The sequence below is a fragment of the Calonectris borealis genome, chromosome 27 (assembly GCF_964195595.1).
Source record: "Calonectris borealis chromosome 27, bCalBor7.hap1.2, whole genome shotgun sequence".
Lineage (NCBI taxonomy): Eukaryota > Metazoa > Chordata > Aves > Procellariiformes > Procellariidae > Calonectris > Calonectris borealis.
Window position 1 is genome coordinate 3,996,966 of NC_134338.1, and position 23,632 is coordinate 4,020,597.

At 47.0% G+C, this 23,632-nt stretch overlaps 1 long non-coding RNA gene across 2 annotated transcripts in view; it reads left to right on the forward strand.

Annotated features, from left to right (window-relative positions):
* Positions 1–1,493: 1,493 nt before the first annotated feature.
* LOC142093491 (uncharacterized) overlaps positions 1,494–23,632 on the forward strand; it is a 99,126-nt gene continuing 76,987 nt past the window's right edge. For both annotated transcript variants that reach the window (XR_012677436.1, XR_012677435.1), the window contains exon 1: positions 1,494–1,647. This is a non-coding gene — a long non-coding RNA (uncharacterized LOC142093491). The remainder of the gene's footprint in view (positions 1,648–23,632) is intronic.

The window sequence follows — 23,632 nt, forward strand, 5'->3', positions numbered from 1 at the left end:
ATTTCCTGCCACCACTTGGATTGGAGGGCTATGTTTTTTTCCAGATTTTCCAACTGTTGGTCAAGGGAAGCTGTCATATGGGGACTGTTGGTTAATAATAAACCCCACCACATTTCCTCCCTGGGAAAGTAACATCTTCACATCTGCTTTTGGGTGGAAACATCTGTTCTATCCAAGCCTTGTCTGTCTTGAGAAGAGACAGGCATTCTGGGAAAGTGTTCCAGCTGGGTGGGTTTTTTCTTCTTCCCCCCACCCCCCGCCGAAATCTTTCTGACACTGATATGCGCCAAGCAGCTAGCAGTATCCGAACATTTGCCAGACATTTGTCTCTTACACAAAACTGTACGAGCAACCCAAGGAAAATCATGAAAGATGCAATAAGATTAAAAAAAAATAAAAGGCTGCTGCTTAAGGATGCAAATATTTAAGAAAGGTGTTATCAACAGTATGAATACGCAGGAGCAAAGCAATCAGGGCTAATGGAGGCTTATCCTTAGCCTCTAACAACGAGTAATAATGAACAAGTCCTGTTCTATAACTGAGTTTCTATTAACATAGCAGCAAAATTAGGTAGGGAAGGAAAAACTACACAATGCTTCTGAGCTAACCCTACTTCAGTAAATAAATGACTTATCAGATTATAGTGGCAGACATTACTGAGCTGGATATGCACATTTAGGTGACCACAGCAAATACTTTGCTTTATCTTAATGGAGAAGCCAATGAGTTTCTCATTGCAACAACCCTGAGACAGCTGCAGAGCATGTTGTGCATTGCAAGCAAGAAGGAGTGATGCTCCGTGTAAGCTGGGTTGCCGTCCACCTCTGTTTCAAGACACTAGCAACCCATTTATTTGAAATGCATAAATATGAATTAGTTCTCTCTACTTCAGTGGGTTGACCCCATAGCCTACAGTAGTGACAACAGTATTTGGCCCTGAGGCATCTAACTAAAGAATAAAAATTGCCATTGCCGATGTTTGCAGCCCGCTGTGGACTTCAGTTTCTTCAGGAAAAGGAATGTATCTTGCATTGTGGTGTAGAGTATCCACTGTAGTGGAGTCTCCAGCATAATTGAATCTCTGTGTGCCACGCCAATGCAAACAGACTAAGTTTGACAGCAATATTGCCACAGCTGCATCTTGAGTCTTTATCTTCTCAGTCCATAAACAGCACCTCTAGTGAGATGAGACAGGAGAGCTAACAGCTTGCTGGAGCACAGCTCACACTGCCTGTCAGATTTTGCTTCGCTGGTGCTCCCACTTCTGGTTTCACTTCACAACCACTTCTACTTCCAAGATCCACTTTTACAACTCGGGTTCAAAATATCACTTGCATGTGCTACTATCCCATTTGAGAGGCTTTCAGGTCATGACTAGAGCTATCAGGACTATGCAGAGCTCCTCCCTGCTGCCAGATGCTTTGCCCAGATCTTGCATTCCTTATCTTTGGAGGCCCTTGGGTTGTCAGCAGCAAAGCCTGTTTGTCCTTTCTCTCAGCTGGTGTCAGTGTGAGCCAGGGTGATGGTAGAGAAGAGGAACCTTTGGTGAGCCAAGACGCTGTCCCTGGCTGCTGCTTCCTGGTCCTCTTACCCTGCTTGGAGTGGGAAGATAGCCAGTGGTGAAAGCAACAGCCGCAGATGTTTTCAGTAAGTCTTCGGCTCTCCTTCTTCACCCCATGGGCGCTTTCTGTGTTGTATGAACATTTGTTCCTTGTCGCTTGAGGGGAAGAGCACAGTGTGTATCAAAGCCAACGGTGCTCCAGCAGTGAAAATGTGAGGAGAGATGCTAAATAGCTCAGGAAAGGATTGCAAGCCTCAGAGTGATGAAAGGAGAACTGCAGCAGTGTGGCTGCAGAGGATCTAGGCCAATTATTTATTTTCTTGTTGTCACTGTCACTCCTAGAAAAGCCAGCTGTAGGCTTGTCCATGCCCCCAGTGTCACCCTGCCTGGCTGGTGCGATCCTGGGTATGTGTCAGGCTCTGCGTTTGCTGGGAGAAATGTCACTGGGAGCTCCATGCCCTGAGGCCCAGTGCAAAGTGTGAGAAGTCAGCAGAAGCCCTGCCAGGCGATTGCCTGACTTTTTATTTTCTTTCATTGCCCATTTTTTTTTTTTTCCCTGTTTGGATTGCAAAGGATTCCTGGTGACAGATTTTGTGCAAAGAAGGAAGAGCATAAATCGGGCAAGACTGGCAGTGTATGCCACCACCCCTCGTGCACATAATTGCTGGACCTGGCCCAGCTGACGCTGGTCAAAAAGTCCTGCCAGCACAGATCCACGTTCAGAGCAGCTATGCTGTTGTACGCGTAATTACCAAGGGCTGGACATAATGGGAAAGGAGAGCAGGGAGTAGCTGCTGCGCTAGGTTAGCTACGCAACACCAGCAGAGCAAGCAATTGCCTAGGGCAGCAAAATAGCGAAGCAGTGGCTGACTCATGGTAGATATTTTCATTTGTACAATGCTTCACTTGAGCTGGGAGCCTGTGCTGCTGCTAGGATATAAGATGCAAAAGTAACCAGCACAGGTAAAGACAATCACTTACCCAGAGTGGAAAGGAGGGAAAAGAGGGGTGTATAGGATTTTAAGAAATGAATCCTGGAAGCTGGGGGGTAGAAACACCCTCAGTGCATCTCTGCAAGGCTTATCTTGTTAACACGGTATATAATCCTCTCACCTTTTCCTCTGGGTGCCCCAGGATGCTTCCCAACCCTGACAGATTAAACTTCATGCAGTGGCAAACTGCCGCATTGATATAATCACCTGCGCTGCAAACCAAGGGAAACTGAGGCATACTGAGATGGTCTGCTTCGTCGCAGCCATCCTGTGCGTCAAAGGCTATGCTGGAGAAGCAGAGCTTGAACACCTTTCACCCTGTTCCTGTTGCTTCATCCCCAGCCCAAGCCATCATGTAGGTGCCGTGAAAAGGCTTACAGACCATTGCTATTTGTGAGGTTTTCTTTGAGGCTGCAAAAAGATCATAGATTATGACAATGTTTTATGCATAACATCAATGTCAAGTCCTTTCTGGGAGCTTTGGAAGGCCAGTCTGAACCTTGCGGCTTTTGTACATCCCTTATTTGAAATTTTTGCAACCGCGTGAATTGGTCTCCTTCCAGCATGAAGCTCTGTGATTCAGTTTGGAGCTAAGACCACCACCGCTCAGTGGAGGCAAGTGAGGCTGCGGTAGCTGACACCTGCGTTGGCCTGGCTCGCCTGCTGCGTCGCAGGAGGTGGAGGTGGACAGCAGAATTGCTCCCCTTGACCTCCGCCTGTCCAGTGAACAGTTTCTTCCTAATGCTTGCATGCCAGGAGCTATGGAACTTGCTATTTACTACCTCCACCGAGGTAGCCCAGCAGGGGCCAGGCAGAGTGGCCCAGCTGCGCTACTCTGCAAACCCTTCCCTGCTCACGGCTCTCCGTGGTGTGGTCAGAGGGGTCTTGTGGACCCCAGCCCGGCAGTGGGAGATGTGGCTGGACTGGTGCCGCGGCAGGGAGCCGCTGCCTCTGCTGCTTCGGACAGGGCTGCAGACCTTCTTGTGAGGTGGAAGACTGAGGAAGTGGTTTTGCCAGCTGGATAGGGATTTATGACTGCAGCGGCACTTTCCTCCTGCACTCTCCCCTCCTGTGCTCAGGCGGAATTAGTCAAGCCACGCGCACCCACTGCCAGGCCTTGTATGGATGAATTCACACATTAGAGGAGGATTTGTCTCCCTCCGCTCCCCCTCCGGCATCCTGCCGCCTCCAGCCGCCCCTGTTATTGTTTACGAAGGAGCACAGCCCTGCGAATGAAGCCTGCCGTGGTCTCCGGCTCTCTCCAGCCATGTGTTGTACCCCATGAGCTGGCTTGTGGCATTTATTAGCAGGAGCAGAAAAGTGCTTGCCTCATCACAGAGAGCAGCTGGAGACAGAAAGGTTTTCAAAGGCATGTGGCTGACCTCTACCTCGGCTGCCGGGGGCCTGGGTATTGCCGACTCAGTGGAATTTTTTTCTTCTTTTCTCCGTCTCTCTCTCCCTCTCTCGTTCCTTTCTGCAGTGTCCTGACCTTGTGAGGCCTTGGTCTCCCCCCTATCCATCTCCCAGCGTTCAGTCTCTCCTGTGAACTCATGCTGGGAGATTAATTGCCACTATCGCCCCTAATCCATCACACTTCCCAAAGATTGTTTTGACATCTAGTTAATTTTTGGCTGATGATTTATCAAATTCTTATTACCGTGCTCTGAAGGGGCTCATTTATTGTGTTGATTCATGGTAATGATAAAGGGGAACCTTTTTGAATTTTAACTACATTTCCTCATGTTCTTCCCAGCACAGCTAAAGAGGAAAAAGGGAAAAAATATAGCTGGGGACTCTTAATTCAGAGAGTAAAAGGGGAAGGGGAAAAAAAAATCCTCTATCCTCCATTATTTGTTTGAGAGCCAGAAGTCCTAAAAGAGGTTAATATATATTAAGACATATTTTTAGAGTTCTGGACTGTGTTTCAAGAGCATCCCCCCAAGGCTCTTTAAAACATTTATTGCCCTGTAATATTACCTAAATGTCTACTACCATTTTATTCAAATAGAAGTTAATGCTAAATGATGTCAGTCATGTACCAGTGGAAATGTAAAACATGTCTCTCTGCCAGTCCATATGGCAATTCCAGCTTTTAAAAGTACACAGAGAATTTTATGCAACCCTTTATGTCATTCCCCCATCTTTGTTCCCACCTATTTTTAATTTGCTGCGCAGTTTTTAATAAGCCCAGATGGTAAAGGAAACACAGAAAATGGCCATTCTCTCTTTTTCTTTCCAGGCAGCTCGGGGAGTTAGAGCCCTTACATGGAGGGGAAGAAACATAGCAGGGGGTGTGTGTGGATTCGTACATGGTTTTGGGGAAGGGGGATGCACAGCTGTTGTAGTGGGCAGTGAGACAGTGTTACAGGGGCTGCAGTGATCCTGGAAGGGTGTTGCTAATACGGGATTCATGCAGTTTGGGGCTGAGGACAGACACAGGAAGTCACTTGAAATCACTCCAAGGACCAACAAACAGCCATTTCCATCTGCCCATACAGTAACCTCCTGCATGGCCCAGTTTAAGTGCTGGCCATTCAGAAGAGGAAGGATGCTCTTGTGTTTAAAGCCCCGAGAGCCTGAGGCTTAGCTCCTGGTTCTGATCTGGCCTTTCCCTTGTGACTGCAAGCGGTGATGTATGCTCTATATGCTTTCGTTTCCTACTTCTGAAGAGCAATAATAATCTTGCCTTTTATCTATCTGTCTTCACTATTAAGCTTGCAAGTTCTTTGGGGCGGAGACTGTCTCTTGCCTGTACAGACACACTGGCCGACAACAGTCCTGGGCACTAATCCAGGATAACTGAAACAATGAACAAGAGATAAGGAAAGTAGAATGAAAATAGTAGGGAGAAAGCAAACAGTTCCTTTTTATCAATTCACTTTTCAACTTTAGCAGATCATTTTATTTAACCTTTAGGGACCCTGTAGGATTCATTACCAAAGCACAGAATTCATCACAGAAGAAGCCGTGAGCATCCAGCTAAGGGCTGAAGGAAGGGAGATGGCTGATATATTCCCTGCTGTAGTCAGGTTTAGCTGCAGGCCAAGGTTGTGCTGCACGTGGCAGAGCAGGCGTGCTGGGCTCCACGCCGCGTTCTGCCGTCAGTTTCCTGAGACAAATCAGTTTAGAGCTCTCGGGTATGTTGTTTTATCAGTCTGGGTATCTTTCTTACTGAAAAAAGGAATATAGTAGTCTCCATCAAAAAGTGGTATTGTTAGATGGGAAAATATGACAAAATGCCATAGAAATACCTGGGTTTCTGTTTTCCTTAAAGAATTCCTGGAAGCTTAAAACCAAGAACAAACAAAAAACCCCACATTCTTCTGATGATCCATACAGGGTTCTCTGGAAGCCAGGTCCCGGCAGTCAGTGTGGAGCACCCGAATGGCCAGGTCCTGCCACTGCTGGTCGTCTCCCAAGCTAATGAGACATACTGGGGTTCACAACAAAATTCCTCCAGGTTAGGCACACTGGTGTGGCTGCAATAACCCTTCTAAACAGACAGGGGCCTCAGACCAGCATTTTAACAGTCCTTCGCAATCGTCCTGAGAGAAAGCAAAATGTTGTTCCAGCTCTGCCCAGAGTCACATTTTCCTTCCCTCCTCCTCCATCCTGGAGTGCACTGAGCAAAACCCAGCCCTTTTCTGTGCAGGTCAGCAGGTGCTCTGGCTTCCATCAGTCCTTGTGAGCTTTGCCAAGTGGCTGTGCCGTATCTGTAAGGTGTTTGACAGCACTGTGTGCTATGCTTTGTGGCTAAGTTTGAATGCTGCACTTAAAAACAAATCTGATCCATTTTAAAAATTCGTGGTGGGGTTCTGTTTTAATTCGTTTCAGTTTTTTTAGGGCTACTGCCATTTATTAATTTTGATCCCACTTGCATATTTTACATTTATTTTACATTTGGGATTTTTCAGGTGTTCCACATTGCTTGCTCAGTGTCCCCTGCCTCTGCCTGGAAGTGGAGGTTGGTGGCTGAGTGTCAGATGGAGGGAAGAACAGATGGAGGGAGAGTTGCTGAAGAGGAAATGGGGGTTCCAATGCAAAGGTGGAGGGCCTTAATAAGGGACTAGACACCCACTCTCTGAATCTATTTATCACCTGTTATCATGCAACAAGGAACCAGGCCTGCCACAAGATTGAACACGGTACTAGTTTTGGGTTGTTTTGTTGCCCTAGGCTGAAAACCGCTACAGCCAGGAGCTCTTTCACAGCCCTTCCTAGCTCTGGGGACAGGTTCTGGCAGGAGACCAGATGGGCACCTTGCAGCAATAACCGCTGCGCCCATAACTTACCAGGTCGCGGGAGCTATGCGGGTGCTGCGTGGCCAGTGCTGGAGCCGGGAGTAACACACCCCATCACGAGAAGCAGGGTCCGCTGGCCCAGTCCCACGAGCTCTGGGAGCCTGAGCAAGGCTGAGACTTGCACCACAGGGGCCTTACTGTGCTCTCAGTAGCACCTGTGGAAATCGGGAGTAACCCTGTCCAAATAGGAGCAGAATCAGTCCTGTAACAACCAGTGCCACTGCAGTGCTGGAGTGAGCCTGAAGCAGGGTAGGAGCTCAGGAGAGATGTTCATTTACATCACGCCCTCTCCTTATCTTTTATTTTTCTTATTCTCTCTTCTTCTCCTCCCCTCTCTCCCCCTTCTTCCCTCCCCCTCGTACTCTGCGCCTCTCATTTTCCATCCCTTTAAATGAGGTCACCCTGACTGAATGAAGGACGCAGGGAGCGGGAGAGGTCACGCATTAGCACTGCTATAACTGCGCTGCTACTGAAACTAGGCAAGTCATCCATCACGGCCTCCACTACTCCATTAGGCCCCGCATGAAATATGCCCTGCTCTGAATCGCACGGCCATACATCTCCCAGTCTAGACACCTTCCTGTTGTGTGAAGATCAATGCCGCGCGGTCATGCATCATGTGTCATCCAGTAGCCCTCACTCTAATAATCGTGTCTATTCTCTAGTCTGCAGTATAAATTATGGGTACTGTGAAAGTACTATATTATTCAGCAACCTTGGTCACTAATGGATTATTGGTTTATTGGCTGATAATGTGAGCTCCTTTTTCGGCTGGATCCTACCTTTATTTATTTATCTTTTTTCATGATTATTATTCTGAGTGATGACTGATTTGGATTCTTATCCACAGGCTTTCACCCTTGCAAAGCAATTATAATAATAAAGCCCTTTGACCATGGGCCTATTGCCCTGGCTCTCGCTTAATAGAGATGGCTTTTTCTAGAATAAAAGTCAAATATCTGTCTCTCTACCAGCTCTGTTTCCCCTTCCTATCTTGTTTAAGCTACTGAGCCCTTTTCCTGGGATAGGGCCTCAAGCCAGGGACTAGAAATAAAGACCCTGGGATCTTTACGGGTGATACTGCAGGAAAGTGATTTCTGAAAGAGATCTAACGCAAAGAACCTTCTCTGCCAGACGGCTGTAATCCTTCCTTCCAGGGTCAGACACATTCCCATTTGGAGAATAAAAGCAATCCCACAGGGTCAAGCCGAGGGTCCCACCAGCTCAACATCCTGTGTCTGGTAGCAGCCCATACTGGATGCTCAGAGAAGTCGTAGCAAAACATGCAGCGTACCCTGCCAGCTCCTTGCAGTCGGCAGCCGCAATATCGAGGTCGTTTTTCCCAGTTCTGCCAGCAGCTTCTTGTGTTGCACCTGACCATGCCCCGTATCACACCCAATTGCCAACAGGGTGCTCAGCTGGCAGAGGAGGAAGAAACCCCATGAGGAGAAGGCAGATGGAGAATGGCCGGCAAGGCCATGGGCTGGGGCAGGGAGCGCGGGACGAGACCCGGCTGGCACGTGAGCAGTCAGCACAGGCAGCCTTAATTGCCTGTAAAGAGTGCCGCATGTTGCTGTGCCGTGGCTTCCTCACGTGTCAGCTGCTAATTTGTTGCTGTTTGTTTGTACATGACAGTAATGTGTTTACCTCATTAGGGGATGTCAAAGTTCCCCAAATCTGTAGCTGGGAGATTACGGATTTCCTTTGCTGACACGCGGAGGAAGCGCAGCAGACTAACGAGCAGGGTTTTTGGCAGTGGGACTAAAGGCAAGCAAAGCGGAAGGATGCGTTAACCCTTAGAGCACTTGGTCCATCAGAAAAAGCACACCCTTCCCTGAGAAGGGTTCGCTGCTATTTGTTCCCAAATCCAGAGCCTACGTATCAAACTGTGGCAGTTAAATACCCTTGGATACCATAGCAAGCACCATGATGTAAAACCTGTAAAGCCTCTTAAAACAAGGACATGAGAAAGAATGAGCATATAAAGAGAGGGGATTAGAAAACAGCCACTATACATCACACTCGGCTGCTTGAACCACAACCAGGCCCGCATACAGCGACTCATTGAGTGGTGTCTTCCCATTAATTATGATTAAACTACCCTACAGTTAGTTGTTCCTTCATTTGTAAAATGCTCCTATTTTCCAAGCAGTTCTAATCTCGGCTGTAGTTATCCTGACGGTAGAGGAGTCACTCCAGAGAGCCTTTTCTTCTCTCTCTGATGTATTTGAACCTAAACAGGATTTGTAGCTCTGTGGCTGCGTGCTGCAGGAGGTACAGCTGGGCTTGACCGCATCCAGCACCCCGTTGCTGCGGGGGGCTCTGGTGTTGAGGCCAGCTGAGGCCCTGGATCTCAGTGACCTCGGCCTTCCCCTTTTCAATGGCATTCATACCTATCTAATTTACAGGATGGCTCTGAGAATTAATTAGTTAAGTTTTTGCAGATTATTCTGAAAGTACTAGAGGCTACTGCTGCCTATGTTTTCTGCCAACGCATCACATTTACCACCTTCCATGTGAATGAATTCCTAGGATGCTGTCCAAACTGACAAGAGGAGCAGGAAATGCCTCCTGCGAGGGCAGAAGGAAGGTGTTAGGAAATTAAAGGAGCAATTCAAGAGCTGCAGCTTTTTCTTTCACTGTAGGAGAAAGCAGTAGTCATGTCCCCCCCTCCCATATCCTTTACTCGCCAAGATAAGCCAGGCCGTGTTTTCTCAGGCCCTGACGTGCTACGAAAGCCCAGTGTGCGCATCGGAGCCGATGAGGCTGTCCCCCTTTCCGCGGTGTGGCCGCAGCCCCCAGGAGGAGGCTGGAGGGAGGGAGCGGAGCCTGAGGGATGGGGATGGGAAAAGGGTCTGCGTTAGCTTGGTTGGGGTCACTTGCAGCACATGCTGAGAATTCCTCAGCAGCTGGTATCTCTGACAGACAGAAGGAGTATCTCAGGGAAGATCTCGGCAATCAGTTTGACGGGGGCGGCTGGTTCCACTTCCTATGAGACATAACTCCGGCACCACATTTGACTCTGCTGATCAGATAGGAGCTGCATTACAAGGCAATATTGTGGTTTCCCTTAATGTCCTGCCCAACTACATTTATCTTCTCATTCCTTCCCCACCCTCCCTGAGAAACCCTGCTCAGGTCACAGCATGGAGAGAAAGCCTTCCTTGTGAGGAGGAGGATGGAGCCCTAATGCAGAATCTGGGTTGATAAGCGTGTTTTATATTAGTCAGGAATGAGGCAGAATAACTTAATTAGAGGTAGTCTAACTGGTTCGCTGTACAGAGGTCTTGACCTACAAGGGTGCGTGTAAGAACACTGGAAGGCTGAAGCGGTGGTTATAAAATCCTGGAAGGCTTCTGACTACTATTTCCAAAAACATGAAAAATGTGGCTTAAAAAAGGTAGTCTTTCGAATATGTAAATCCATAGCCAGGAGCAGGGCAGTGTGATTGAGTTGGCAGAGTGCTGTGTTCAAGTGTTGGAACGACGTTTTAATTCCAGCTCTGCTGACAAAGGGTTCTCCAGCAGCTCACGACTGGGGACTTGGGCTAGCTGAGTAGTGTAAGACAGAGCAGAAAACTCTTGGGCTCAACCTTGCTGGTGAAATGTGGAAGGTGAGCTTCCATCAGCTTGTGGACTAAAGGAATGGTTGTGCTTGGGACTTAGGGCTGTTCTTGCAGTGCCTTTCCCATGCAGGCAAAGGACGTGATAGGAATAGCTGAGTCTGTCTTTTTTATCTCTTAAAATCAGAGAGGAATTGCAGCAATTTGTTCATGTGCCTAAGTACTGCTACGAAGGTCTGCTCACAGTCATCCTGAATCATCTCGGTGTAGAGGAGAAACTAGGTAAACAGCAACAGCCACATTAGACCCTGAGCAGCACCAGCCAAAAAATATTGCTGTGGCAGTTCCAAGTGCCATCAAGCATATGGCTAGCGAGGGCACTTTGTCATCTCTGCCTAGCAGGACTGAAATACTGTGCCGTCAGCTTCCATCTGCATCTCTGTCAATGGAGGAAGGCTTCCATCATACAACCTCTGTAGGTACCAAGGGAAAAAGGTACCCATTTTCTCTAAAAACTAGTAAAAAAGCTGGGCTGTGATTTTGATCAAAGCATCAAGCTACAATTAGTAACAGCGGGTTTATAATGCACTTGCAGGCAGAAAGCGTTGTGACCATGGAGAGGTAGCCTCAGCTCTGAAGGATTACATACAAGCTTATGCTGACTTTAATTATACATAAAATCAGGTACAAACACACACGTACATCTGGATATGTGGATGCACGAACACACACAGAGTCATCATTAGCACTGCATACCTTTATATAGCTGCATACATGCCTAATAACCTTTGTCAGGCATATTCGTGGGTATACATCGTACCAGTACAGGTGGGTATAGAGAGGAGAGGGGAAAAAAGCTGAAAAAGGAAATGAAGGAAATGTATTGACACCTCCCAGCTTTCTTCTATCTGGAGCTCCAGAGATCTTTCTCTTGAAATTACTTCTAGCCTCAGTGATATAGGGCTTGCAGGGCTTGTTGGGATCCTCTATCCATCCTCAGGAGGCCACAATCGGAGAGAGAGAAAAGAAGGGGGAACCCTAAAATTCCTAAGCGTATTTTTCCATTCACTTGATCCATAGCCGAGGCCCTCCACCGGCAGAAATCCTCAACTATCACATTTCTACTGCTCTGGCCGATAACGAAGATAATTGTTTCATCCACTTTGTCAAGCTGAAATGAAAAGAGGGCAAAGCAAAATGATGCCATCATAAATCATCAGGCTGAGACAGCAAAAAAAGGACAAGATAGTGACTTCATTAAGGGTTATGTATTGTGTCATTAAGTTGGCAGGGGTCACCTTTCATGTCACACAGCAGTCCCATGATGCATTGCTGGCTCCTCTTTCCAATAAAATTAAACGTAGATGTAAAACTGATTAGGCCGTGTTTGCTTCAGCCCAAGGCAAGGGAACTGCGCAGGGAATAATTGATACAAGATCGCGACTGATTTGTAATGGCAGCGATTTCTCTTCCTGGTCATTTCTTTGCTGACCTTGCCCATTAAAATAAGCCCAGCTGCCTTGAAGAGAGAGACGCTCATTCCCCCCTTTCCCTCCCCCTGCCCGAGCCGCTTGCCTGGAATTCATTTCCTCACTTGCTTTTCCAGGGATTTCTCATTCCGCATTACTGCAGGCTGATGACCACATGCAGGCTGCCTCTGGCGTGGTGTAAGAGCGGGGATAGCCCTTTGTGTCTTCTTGGTGTTGCTGGTGACACCATCCTCGTGTCAGTGACATCCCCTCTTCCTGGGTTCGCCCTCCTGACTGTCAGCGGACCATTGCCTTCCTCTAAGCCTCCGCTCCCTTTTCTGTGTCCTGCTGCAGGGCAGGCCGTGCTCTCCTGAGACCTTGGTTATAGAAATGTCCCAGTGCACAGGTCTTCAGGGGTTTGGGGGTGTTTTGTGGGAAGATTTTGTTAGGGCTATCAAAACATCTTCCAGACGGGACAGCGTTAGCTTCTGAAGGCCTGAAACATGAGACCAAGTATCTTCTGACAGCACCAAACTGCAATTCTGCAGTGCCCTGCAGTCCCTCCTTGCTACCGCCCATGCTCCCAGGTGTGCTATGCAGCTCTGAAATAGGGGGCTGTCAGATGGATGAGATAGGAGGGAAAATGTGGGCTGGTGTAAATCACTGTTAGAGGTTATTGCAAACCACAGGGCCATTTATCATCTGAGATCGGGGCACCTGAGACACCCTTGTGCTGTGTAGCAAGAGTATGTAAATATGTCCCCTCTGAAACTTACGGTTTCAGAGGTGGTCTCATTCTGGAGAGATGCAGAGACCAGTGCATCTGCGGATGCAGAGACCATGCAGCTGTTTGGTCCTCGGATGCCCTTTATTTCTCCTTTCCTTCTCCTGCAGCATCTATCTAATAACATGGGGCCCACAACAGTGCTCAGTGTTTCAGAGGAGGCCTCCCTTGTGCACCATATATTACTTTGCCCAAGTAACCTCAGCAGATTTACACTCCCACTGTTTACAGCACTTTCCCAGGTAAGGTTAGAGAATATGAGATCAGGCGAGGGATGAAAGTGGAGGCAGTCACTGGGATTTTAACTTCTGCTTGCACTTTCCTTTGGGGAGTTTGAAAGAGGAAAAATACGACGCTCACCCAAAACACAGCGCCAGATCTAGAAAACTGTTCCATGTGGGTGGCTTTCAGAGGGATTATTTATCCACTTAGAGCTAAATACGTGTTTACATGATCTGATGGAGTGGAACTCTTACTTGCAACAACTGCGCCTCATTCTCGATGCCTTTTGGCCAAGACTTTCTTAAGTGGCTACTGGATTTGGGGCACTCCGCTTAAGAGAGGCCCTGAAAGAGCCCAAGTTTCTGAGCACAGTCACTAAACTTTGCTGGAAACCTGAGTGGCTGCTAAGATGCCTCAAGGTAGATGATTAAGAGAGGGGATTCCTCCCTCCAGTTACAAAGTGCTCCTGGAAATCCCAGCCCTGGTCCAGGATAAATCTTAGCCTGCGAGGCCACGTCCTCAGCTGCGAGATGCTGCAGCTGCTCTGCATATCGCTCCATGGTGTGGTGCCAGGTGGTTCCAGCTGAGGACCGGACCCACAGCACAAATAAGCGTGTGAGCTTTCAAAGAGCTGGGCCTCCACAAACACCCCTGAGATGAGCCCAGGCAGGGTTTCAAAGCTCTCCCTGCTCCTGTTTCCTTCACACTCAAATAGGTCAGGGAACCTCATAGCTATCAGGCAATTGGATTGATTGAACCGAGCGCTCGCAGTAATGGCACTGGAAGAAAGCAGAGTAAATAACAAACATTGGATCCCCTTTGCAATGAAAAACTATTAGAGAGACAGAACCAGTAAAACAAACACAATTCCATGTGTCAATCGGAGACATATGGACTAAAAATACATATAAGGGAGAGAGCAAGCATGCACAAGAGAGAGAACGCAAAAGCCTTATAAATGGTGAAGTGAAAAACACTCATTTCCCATGCAATAACTAATATGATGTGGAACAAAGGAGCTGAGACTTCACCGTAAACAACCGATGAAAATATAAACATTTTCTGGGGCGCAGATGGCTGATGCTTTGATTTTATTTTTCTTTTCTATACATTTGACAGCTAAATTCAGTCATTTGTGAACAACGTGGCCATAAAAATGAGTAATAATGATTGGAGGTATCTTACTTTTGTTTTAATGGGCTCTAGAGTGATTCTGAGGAGCTGCTCCAACCCTTGTGGGGGAAAGGGGGTAAGATGCTATGGCCAGATCCTCAGCTGCTGTTCACAAGCCTCATAGCAGCAGAATTACACCAGCTTACACCAGCTGTGGATTGGGCCTGTAGTATTTCTGCAGCACTGGCTCCAAACTCTAAATTAATGCTGTCCTCAGCTGCACTGTTTCAAATTCGATTGCAAAACCCTGTTGCTGACACAGACAGCTATCAGCGTAACATTACCCAGGACAGGCGGACGGGTGGGCTTTCAGAGATTTTATCGGCTTTTCAACTTTTTTCCCCTCGTTAATTATTTCGGCTATGTCAAACTTGAGCAGAGGATTTTTTCAGCAACCAGAAAGAGTTAGGCACTCCTTGCCAACCTTAATTATTTGTATAAAACTCTTACTGAGAGATTTTCAGAGGGGTAAAGCTACATCTGCAGGGAGACATACTGCCAGTAACTGGAAGGGGCTCCAGCCATCTCTGCAACAGAGTTTCAGTCTATTTTCATCCACAGACTCGCTGTAAAACCTGGGTCAATCCAACAAATTCTCTGTAATTCACTTTACCTTCCTGTAGAAGATACTTTACCTACATGAGCTGCTTTGAGATCCTCAGATTAAGGAAACACAAGGTGATATTGTTTGTTTTCAGAGCTTTTACACACTGAGGAAGAAGTAAGTATGTGTATTTGTGTGTGTGTACCTCGTTATTGTTAAGGACACTAATTCTGGATACCTCGTTATTGTTAGGATACTAATTCTGGAGCTGAGTGGCAATAGCAACATGGAATCTAAATATAGAGAACATATAACAGAAATACAAACTCCATTCTCAGCAATGTAAATTTTAATGAGATTACGTATAATCCTTCTATTGACACTTCTGCCAGGGTAGCACAAAAGAATGAGGTTTGTCTGAATCCACCTCCCATATAGCTGAGCATTTTGACCTCGCATTTAGGAATCTCCCTAAAATCACCTGCCAAAGATTGCTCTGGCTGGAGGAGAGTGGATACAAGGGATGACTTTGTCTGGTATGGAAGGATTAGTTGGCTTGGAACTTGTTTAGGGACACATGCTAAAATACATAGGCCAGTGTTGCAGGTCAGCTATTCAATGACGTGATATTAGATGATATTTAAAACTAAAGCTGGCTCTGGCAGTGAGATTTACCAGGCTGAAAAACTGAGTAAAGCACCAAGAACAGAAGTTTCAGCTCCTTTGCCGAAGTTGGAAATTAACTGGTTTGCACAAAAGGCAGGGGAAAACCCAAACAGTGTCACAAGTCCTATTTTGAGGGCTTGAACTGCTCCCAGGATCAAGCCAGTCTCTACTAGGATGAATGCTATCCTAATACTGCAAATTGCTACACGCTTTGCTTAAGGCCTTTGCTTCATTCAACAGGAGAGTCTTGTGCTGAGCCCTCTAGGTGTTCAAAACCACCAAGCACCAAACCCCGTGGTTTCCCAGCGATAAGGCCTCGACCCACGCTCCCGCAGTCCTTTCCACTGGCCTCGGTGAGCCATTCCAGGGCTTTGTGTAGTCCTTGCAGAAATCTCTCTCCGCCACTGAATAAGTGCTCCTTTGACTGAGCCAAGCACACCGATGCACAGAATTATGTTCCAGCCACACCTCTGACCTTCCAGCATTTAGAAAAGACATCTTCATAGATGAATACAAGCCCGCAGGGAGGCCAGGAACGGTGAGAAAGAGCAAAGTACTTTTCTGCCACATTCTCACTAGTGTTCTCTTCGCAGTCTCTCCTGCCAGTTGTACTCTTTTACTGCCATTTGTAACAGAGCCAGAAAAAAAGGAGGAGAAAAAATGGGGGGCTTATTAAGTGGATCAAATGTTAAGGTAACATTATGTGCCACACTATATTCTGCAAGCTGGTGAGGACAAGGTATTCAAGCGGTAGCCAGGCTTTGATGAGTTCAATTACTGCTTTTTTCCATGAGCCTGTAAGCTCTAAGTCTCTGTGATTCAGGAGAGGTTGTTGCAACAGGGCTTTTCTACCATCCTTCCCTGAACAGGTGAAAGAAAAGACAAACACTCCACTTCTGAGTCCTGGTAAGACTTGCCCAATCCAGGAAAGCTGGCAGCTCCCTGTCTCTGCCTCTTTGGGATGTGAGAATTTGCGGGTGCTGTGACACGATGCTTCGCCAGCAGCATATTCCTCTCGTTTACTGCCCAGCTGTAACCTAACTGCAGTTAGAAAAACATCTCCAGCAGCCCCTGCTCTCCAACTGGGCTGCACTGCGTTTCTTCCCCCATGTCACCGTACACCCTTCTCTAACTGGCCCTTACAGGATGTTTTGAAGTGATGGGCTCTGCTGAAGATGCCCTTTATGTGAGCGGTTTGGCCACTTGCTGCAAACTGCTGACAGCAGTTGGCTGGGAGCCGACCAGAGCTGGCGAGTCCCTGCCTCGTGTGCTCAGCCTGCCCAGGTTGCCTTCCCGCCCCACTCCTTTGCGTCTCCTTTTTTCTCACACTCATTGCATCTTGTTGTTTTTCTGCGCCGTGTTTTGCTGGGCCTGGCTTGCTGGCTTGCCCTCAGCTCGCTGTTTGCGAATGGGGCTCAGGCTTAGCCAGTCTCCTCTGTGCCTCTGCTGTATTCCCAGCTAGCGATGCAAAGGGCAAACCTGCGAGCCTGTGCAATGAGTTGCCTGGGCTTAGCGGTGCAACGCTCGTGCATGGGGGTGTTTTGCCAGCAGTTCGTAGAAATTGCAGGGTATTTAATTTTAAAGGTGCCAGGGAGCACTAGGCACCAGCTTATCAAAAGCAGGAGGGGAAGATTAAATGATCCCTGCTCCCCATGTCAGGAAGTAGATATCCTGAGAGAGAGGTCCGCTGGATGCCACGACTCCTCCATTTACTTCTCCCCAGTTCATGCCACAGAGTCAGGATGGTGAGCTCTGATCCCGGAGTGATTTTTCTTAATGTCTTTATATAGATGAGTTAACTCAAAACCTTTCCAACATAAGCATGTTTTTCTGTTCCTTCATCCTGACCTTGGCATTTTCTTTCTCCACTCCAAGTTCTCTGCTGTCCTCTGGCCAGCTTTGCCTCTCATTTGTCAATGTTATTATTGAATTTTCAAATGCCAGTAGCGCACATAAATCAATGGCTGGCTTCTCCCCAGTGGCATATCCCTGCCACATGTGGTCATTCATTTTTTTTAATAAGTCCTCCTCTCCTTTCACCCATTTATAAAAATGCATCTTGTTCGCCTGCTGCCGTCCATCATTCAGTGAGTCCAGCTATTTGTTGCCCGTGAGTGCTTATTCATCAACGTTTTCAAAAGCAAAATCACTCTTCGCCTCCTGCTCTTATTGTGCCATCAATCTCGACTGGGGATCAATAAACCTCGCTTTTGCAATTTTTCCCCCCATCATCCTGTGCTAGCTTTCCCAAAGTCTAGCCTTTGTATTTACATTTTTAACTGATCATCAGAAGTAGGACAATGACAGTGTCAATGAGCAGGATGCTTTCATTTGCTCCCAGTGTGGCAATAACTGGCCCAGCATCACTCATCTCACTTGGGGACCCCGAGAATTGAATACTCATCTCTTTCTCTTTTTGCTTTGGCCCCAGGAGTTGTAAATGGGGAGAAGATGACCTCTGGCCACACAGATCTTGCTGACATTAGCCCTGGGGACTAGAACTGGGTGAATATTTTTCTTCTAAACATCATTTGAATGAAAAATAGCTTTTCACTGAGAACTGAAATTTCCATTGAAAAGTCTTTTTTGTTGTTGTTTTTCAATAACAACAAAAAAACCCTAAAAAACTCTTTTTATAAAAGGTTTCCTTTTTCAAATATACACTTAAAAGGCTGACATTTATTTTTGAAACTGTTTCCAAGACTATTTTATTTTTTGACCAGAAATGTTTTCCAAAACTGAATATTTTCACGACTTCTGAAAAAGCTAAATGTTTCAGTTATCAGTTTTATCTTTTCATTGAAATTCTAAAAAAACCCTCTCTGAAGCTGAAAAGACTTCCAGCAAAACTGATCAGCTTCTAAAATTTTCCAAGCTATCCTGTGCAAATAACAGGACTTTCTGACTTGCCGTGATCATAACAACCCATATGAAGCACATAAGGACTTAGGATTCAGGCTCAGGCACCACATACTGGTTGAGGTTGGAAGGGACCTCTGGAGGTCCCCGTGTCCAACCCCCCTGCTCAAGCAGGGCCACCTAGAGCTGGTTGCACGGACCCTGTCCAGACGGCTTTTGAATATCGCCAAGGAGGGACACTCCACAACCTCTGTGGGCAACCTGTGCCCATGCCCAGTCACGCTTACAGTAAAAAAAGTGTTTCCTGATGTTCAAACGGTGCCTCCTGTGTTTCAGTTGGTGCCCATGGCCTCTTGTCCTGGAACTGGGCATCACTGAAAAGAGCCTGGCTCTGTCTCCTTTGTACCCTCCCTTCAGATATTTATACACGTTAATACGATCCCCCCCTGAGCCTTCTCCAGGCTGAACAGTCCCAGCTCTCTCAGCCTTTCCTCATAATGTGAGGTGCTCCAGTCTCTTAATCATCTTCACGGTCCTTTTTTGGACTCTCTCCGGTATGTCCATGTCTCTTGTAATGGGGAGCCCGGAACTGGACACTACTCCAGGTGTGGCCTCACCAGTGCTGAGCGGAGGGGAAGGATCACCCCCTGGGCCTGCTGGCAGTGCTTTGCCGAATGCAGCCTGGCGTACCGATAGCCGCCTTTGTGGCAAGGGCACATTGCTGGCTCGTTGCTGGTTCCACCTGGTGTCCACCAGGATGCCCAGGTCCTTTCCTGCCAAGCTGCTTTCCAGCTGGGTGCCCCCCAGCATGTCCTGGTGCATGGGGTTATTCCTCCCTAGGTGCAGGACTTTGCATTTCCAACCTGTTTCTTTCTGGGGCAGGGTAGCCTGGCCTCATTAACCCTTCCCTAATGAGATGGGGGAGGCGCCTGCCCCAAAGTTTTCCAGCAGCAGAACCTGAGTAAAGGAGAGAGGCAGCAGATGGAAGCATGTGCCAAGGCAATAAATTCAGGCCACAATCACTAACATTTTGTGGTTTGACACTTAATTGATTAACTAATTTGAGGCAACAAGATTTAGTGTAGCTGTAGATTAGTGTCGAAGGGATAATTACGGCTAAGCTCCCATTTCCAAACAGTGTGTCAGCTGCAGTTTTGAGCCAGCAGGACCAGCGTTAAGGCTCTCGCCTTGCAGCTGATAGCAAAGGTTCCTGGAAGAGGTCCTCTATGGCTCAGCACCCAGGGATTGCAACGGAAAGGTCAGGCACTGACTTATCAGCATAGACAAAATCCCTTCCTATAATGTATGTGTTTATTCTCAAATTAAATATATTAATGTATTATTTGTTCTTAAAATGTCATTCAATAGATAGTAGGCTTAGGTTTCCTGGCAGACCTTTGAAGCTTAAAGAGTAATGTAATAATAGTACATTAATCCTTAAGCTACACAGTCTTCTCCCAGCAGACCCCAAACTCCAGAACTGGCTCTGAAGCACTGAATTTGCTGCATCTGTTTCTAGGAATTTCTGTCTAACAATAGTGGACTTGTTGGAGTCTGCTCTGCCAGTTCCAGCATGAAATGCTGCTTTTCTCCCACCCATCTGTTCAGCATTAACATTTGGGCACCTGTAAATGGTGTTTCTGGGGGCAAAGGCAGGTGTCCATTCCTCTAATGATGCACATCTCTGTTCTGCTAACACAGGGGTGGGCTAGAGGCACCAAATCCTGTTCTCTGTGTCCCTGCTGAGAGCAGGTCTTTGGAGCCAAAGTTTGGTTTGGGCCAAGCCTCAGTTGAAGCTAGAGGAAATGCTACATTTGGACTTTTCCCCAGGCTGAATTCTTGGCACAAGTAAATCATATCTTGGAAAAAAAAAAGTCTTGAAAGAATGTCTCCATCTTTTTCTCCAAATCATCCATCCATCTATCTGTTTGTCTGTCTAGAGATGATAGCTTGATAGCTATCTAAATGCCAAACCTGATGTTTTGGAGAGCTTGGAATACATCTCTGAACTGCACTGATTTTAATTCTGCAAGTCTTAATACTTGATTGACAAATACAGCTAAACAATCCATCACAGTTGCCTTATCTAAAAAATGTAACCTTTTTTATGTTTATGGAACATGCACATGTGGAACATGTTTTTCTTTTACTGTCTATTTATTCCAGTTTATTCAGTGCACTTTTAGTTTTTATTTTCTACTGGTTTTGCTGGCTCTTCCCACCTTCACATGACACACCTTTCACCTCTGATTCCTGGAAAATACGGGTTGCTTGCAAACAAGCAGTGACTGTGTGTGAAAGCATGTTGGAGAAAAGAGATCTTGGAAATATCCCAGCTGAAGGAAAGGTTGCACTTTCTGCCCGTAGCAGAGATTGCACATGGGGCTAGGCACTCACCACGCAGAAGTCTTCCTTTGAAGCCTGCATTCAGCCGGGCACAAGGGATGGAGAAAGTGAGTGCTCACTCCAGTGTCCTCAGGAGGGATTGTAGCATTTTATATTTATGCCAATGGACAGACTGGGTTTGGTCTGTGACTGGAGCTTCTAGGTGCTGCCAGTGATAATTATGCTCACCTTCTACCCTTTTAAGATTCATGTGAATCTTCTGTTATTTCAAGCAACCTTGGTGGGCTGCCAACACTGCAAGAATATCCAACAAAAATTGATGTTGAGATATGCTCACCACTGTGGATGTTATCGCTAACAGTGTTGGCAATTATTAAATTACAGTTATTGCTATAATGATAGTAAAAGTAATGTTTGTTAATTGCTAAGGCAAATTAACAGCTTTTGCAATTTCACATTTGGGGAGAAGCTTAACAGACTGGTGATGCTGAAAGAGTTAATGGCACCGCAGGGAGCTAAGCTGGGAAGGATCCATGCAATTTCACTCTACTGCAGCCCTGTTTTCATCCCAACCCCACCCAAAACAACTCCTCTGCTCTTCAGAGGAGAGCTTCAGCACTGCTTGCAAATGGCAAATATGGAAATAAATAACTGCATGAATGAGTGAGTTTGGCAGGAGGGAAATTCCTTCCCCCTCAGCTTCCCAGAACCTCCCTTTCCTTCCCATCCTGCTGGCGAGGCGGGGCAGGCCCAGGGCTCTTCGTGGCAGATAAGTGCCTCCCAAGCTGATTGCTCCCCAGGAGGGAAGAAGGCAACGTGGCACCATTCCCCTCCGAGAGCAGGGGAGGATTTCCTGGCGTAACCCTGGATCACAGAGCCTTAAAGGTCACTGAGAGAACATGCTGGGATCCTTCTCTTCAGCTCTTGTAATGGTATTAGCAATGACTGTTTCTTACTCAATCATACTCCCAAAGGATTTTCAATAAACTTTTTATGTGCCATAACTGTTACATTAAATAAAGCTGAAAGTATTGAGTAAACTGACTGTAAATCACTTTAGATGCCTTGGAATTACATTAAGTGTGAGAATTATGGATCTTTTGCTGCTCGCAGAAACAGAGAGACGACAGAGCCAGAAATTTTTATGCTGCCAACCCTTCTGAAGGTTTTTTTAATTATTTTTTTGCACCATACAACAGGCTTCTCCTCCTGTAAATGGCTTGTTCAGGGACATGTTGGGACCAAGTACCATCCCTGTGGTGTAGGATCCTATGGCGCTGGTGGATATTGTCCCTTCCTATCAAGCTGGATTGGTTTTCTCAGTCTGGAAATTGTAATTAAATGCTGGGGCGGGGGTACTGTTAGCAGAGCTGAACAGGCTGTGAGTTTTATTGCATCAAGAGTGATTTTCTGTTGGTAGCCTGACAGCCGATACTTCATCAATACAAATATATATTTTGATATAAATAAATGCTGAGGAAAGATCTTCTGTCTTTACTCTTTAGGCACCCCAGAGTTAGCTTAGATGTACATTTAATACCCTACAGAGAGACACGCAATTTAATAAAAGCAGCCACAAATGCCCTGCACTACAGAATAAATAAACTTCTCTCCTCCTTTTCCCATGTTTCCGCCCTCACACGATGTCCCGCTTAGTTTCACTGTCAATGACTGGGACCTACGACAAGCTTTGGAACATGCACCAGATGCTTTGGAGCAAAGGCGAAGCAGAAGAGGGAGAACCGTCAGCCAGGTCTCAGCAGCTTCTCCATGGCCTGACTTGGATCTTTCTTGCTGGGTACGTCCTGCCATCGAGAGACACTGGCTGTCGTCTCCAAAGGTGAGAAGGCTGGCCCTGACATCCCTCCAGGTCGAGGAGACTTCTCCACTGCTCTGTCGGTTGGACACCAGTGGACGTGTGACAAGGACATGTCGGAAAGCAGGAGCTTTGCTCTACCAGCCCAGACTGCATCAAGTGTGGCGAACGAAAGGCAACACATCTGCCCAGCGCAGTGCTTAGCACTGAGTGAGCTTGGTGATAGCAAATGCAGCTCCTCTGGTGGTGAAGACAGAAGAAAGCTGACTGGACGGTGAGCTCGGCGGAGGCTGGACCCGAGAACACGAAACCTCTCTACTTTAATGATACTGCATTTACAAATAGGAACCATGGGAAAGCTCTGGAATTCTGCAGATTTTCTACATTTTAAACCGAGCTTTACTTTCCCCTACCTACATTTGCGCCCATTGCTAGGGCTGGTAAGATGTAAATATGAACCCAGGGGCTCAACCTAGTCCAACGAAATGCGCTTTTCCTAGCTGGGGACCCATGGTATGCAACGTAAGAGCAGGTTTATGCTTGACGGGCCTGAATCTGAGATATCCTAGCTCCCCAGAAAAGAGTGGGCTGGGACTCTCTTGTTGCAACCTCCCCTTCATATCCAGCAATATGGCAGGGGTTTGAGACGTTCCTCTCTCGAGTTCGGAGCAACCAGGCAAGGCTCATACGTCCCCACCCACTCACCCCCCATCTCCTGAAGTCAGAGGAGGGCTCAGCCCAGCAGCGACAGTGACAGTCCCAGCTTATCCCAAACAGGCCGGAATGAACGTCCCTTGTTATGTGTGGGAAGTGGAGGGCAATGGTGCGGGGAGCTTTTGTTTTTCTGTGTTATCACCGCTGCTGCGTTAGGAATCTACCTCTCCAGCTGAAGCAAAGCAAATGGCAGCCTGGCTGGCGGCACGGAGCACGACAGGGTGTGCGAGTCTGCGTGTGCGAGAGAGAGGGCGAGGGGAGCGACGTATGCCTGGCTGGAAACGCTGCTCCGCGCTCCTAGCAGACGCATGGCAAATCGGAGACTCCTGCACGCCAACATCCTGATGAGGAAATAGTTAGAAAAAGGCTCCCAGTGGGAAAACCTTCTGTTTTGCTGATCTTGTAAATCAGCTGAATTCAGCATGTCACAAGCACGTCTTACAATACACAAGACAATGCCCAGATTTTTGTAGTGCAAAAGCATATTAACCTTTGTGTACTCTTGCCGGGTTTCGACAAAAGATGTCTGTTAAGAACTGCAGGGCTCATTGTAATTGCTTGCCATGTGGGTAAATGATCCGGAGCTGTGTGAAGATAAGAAGAAATTGCTAAAGGCAAATCAC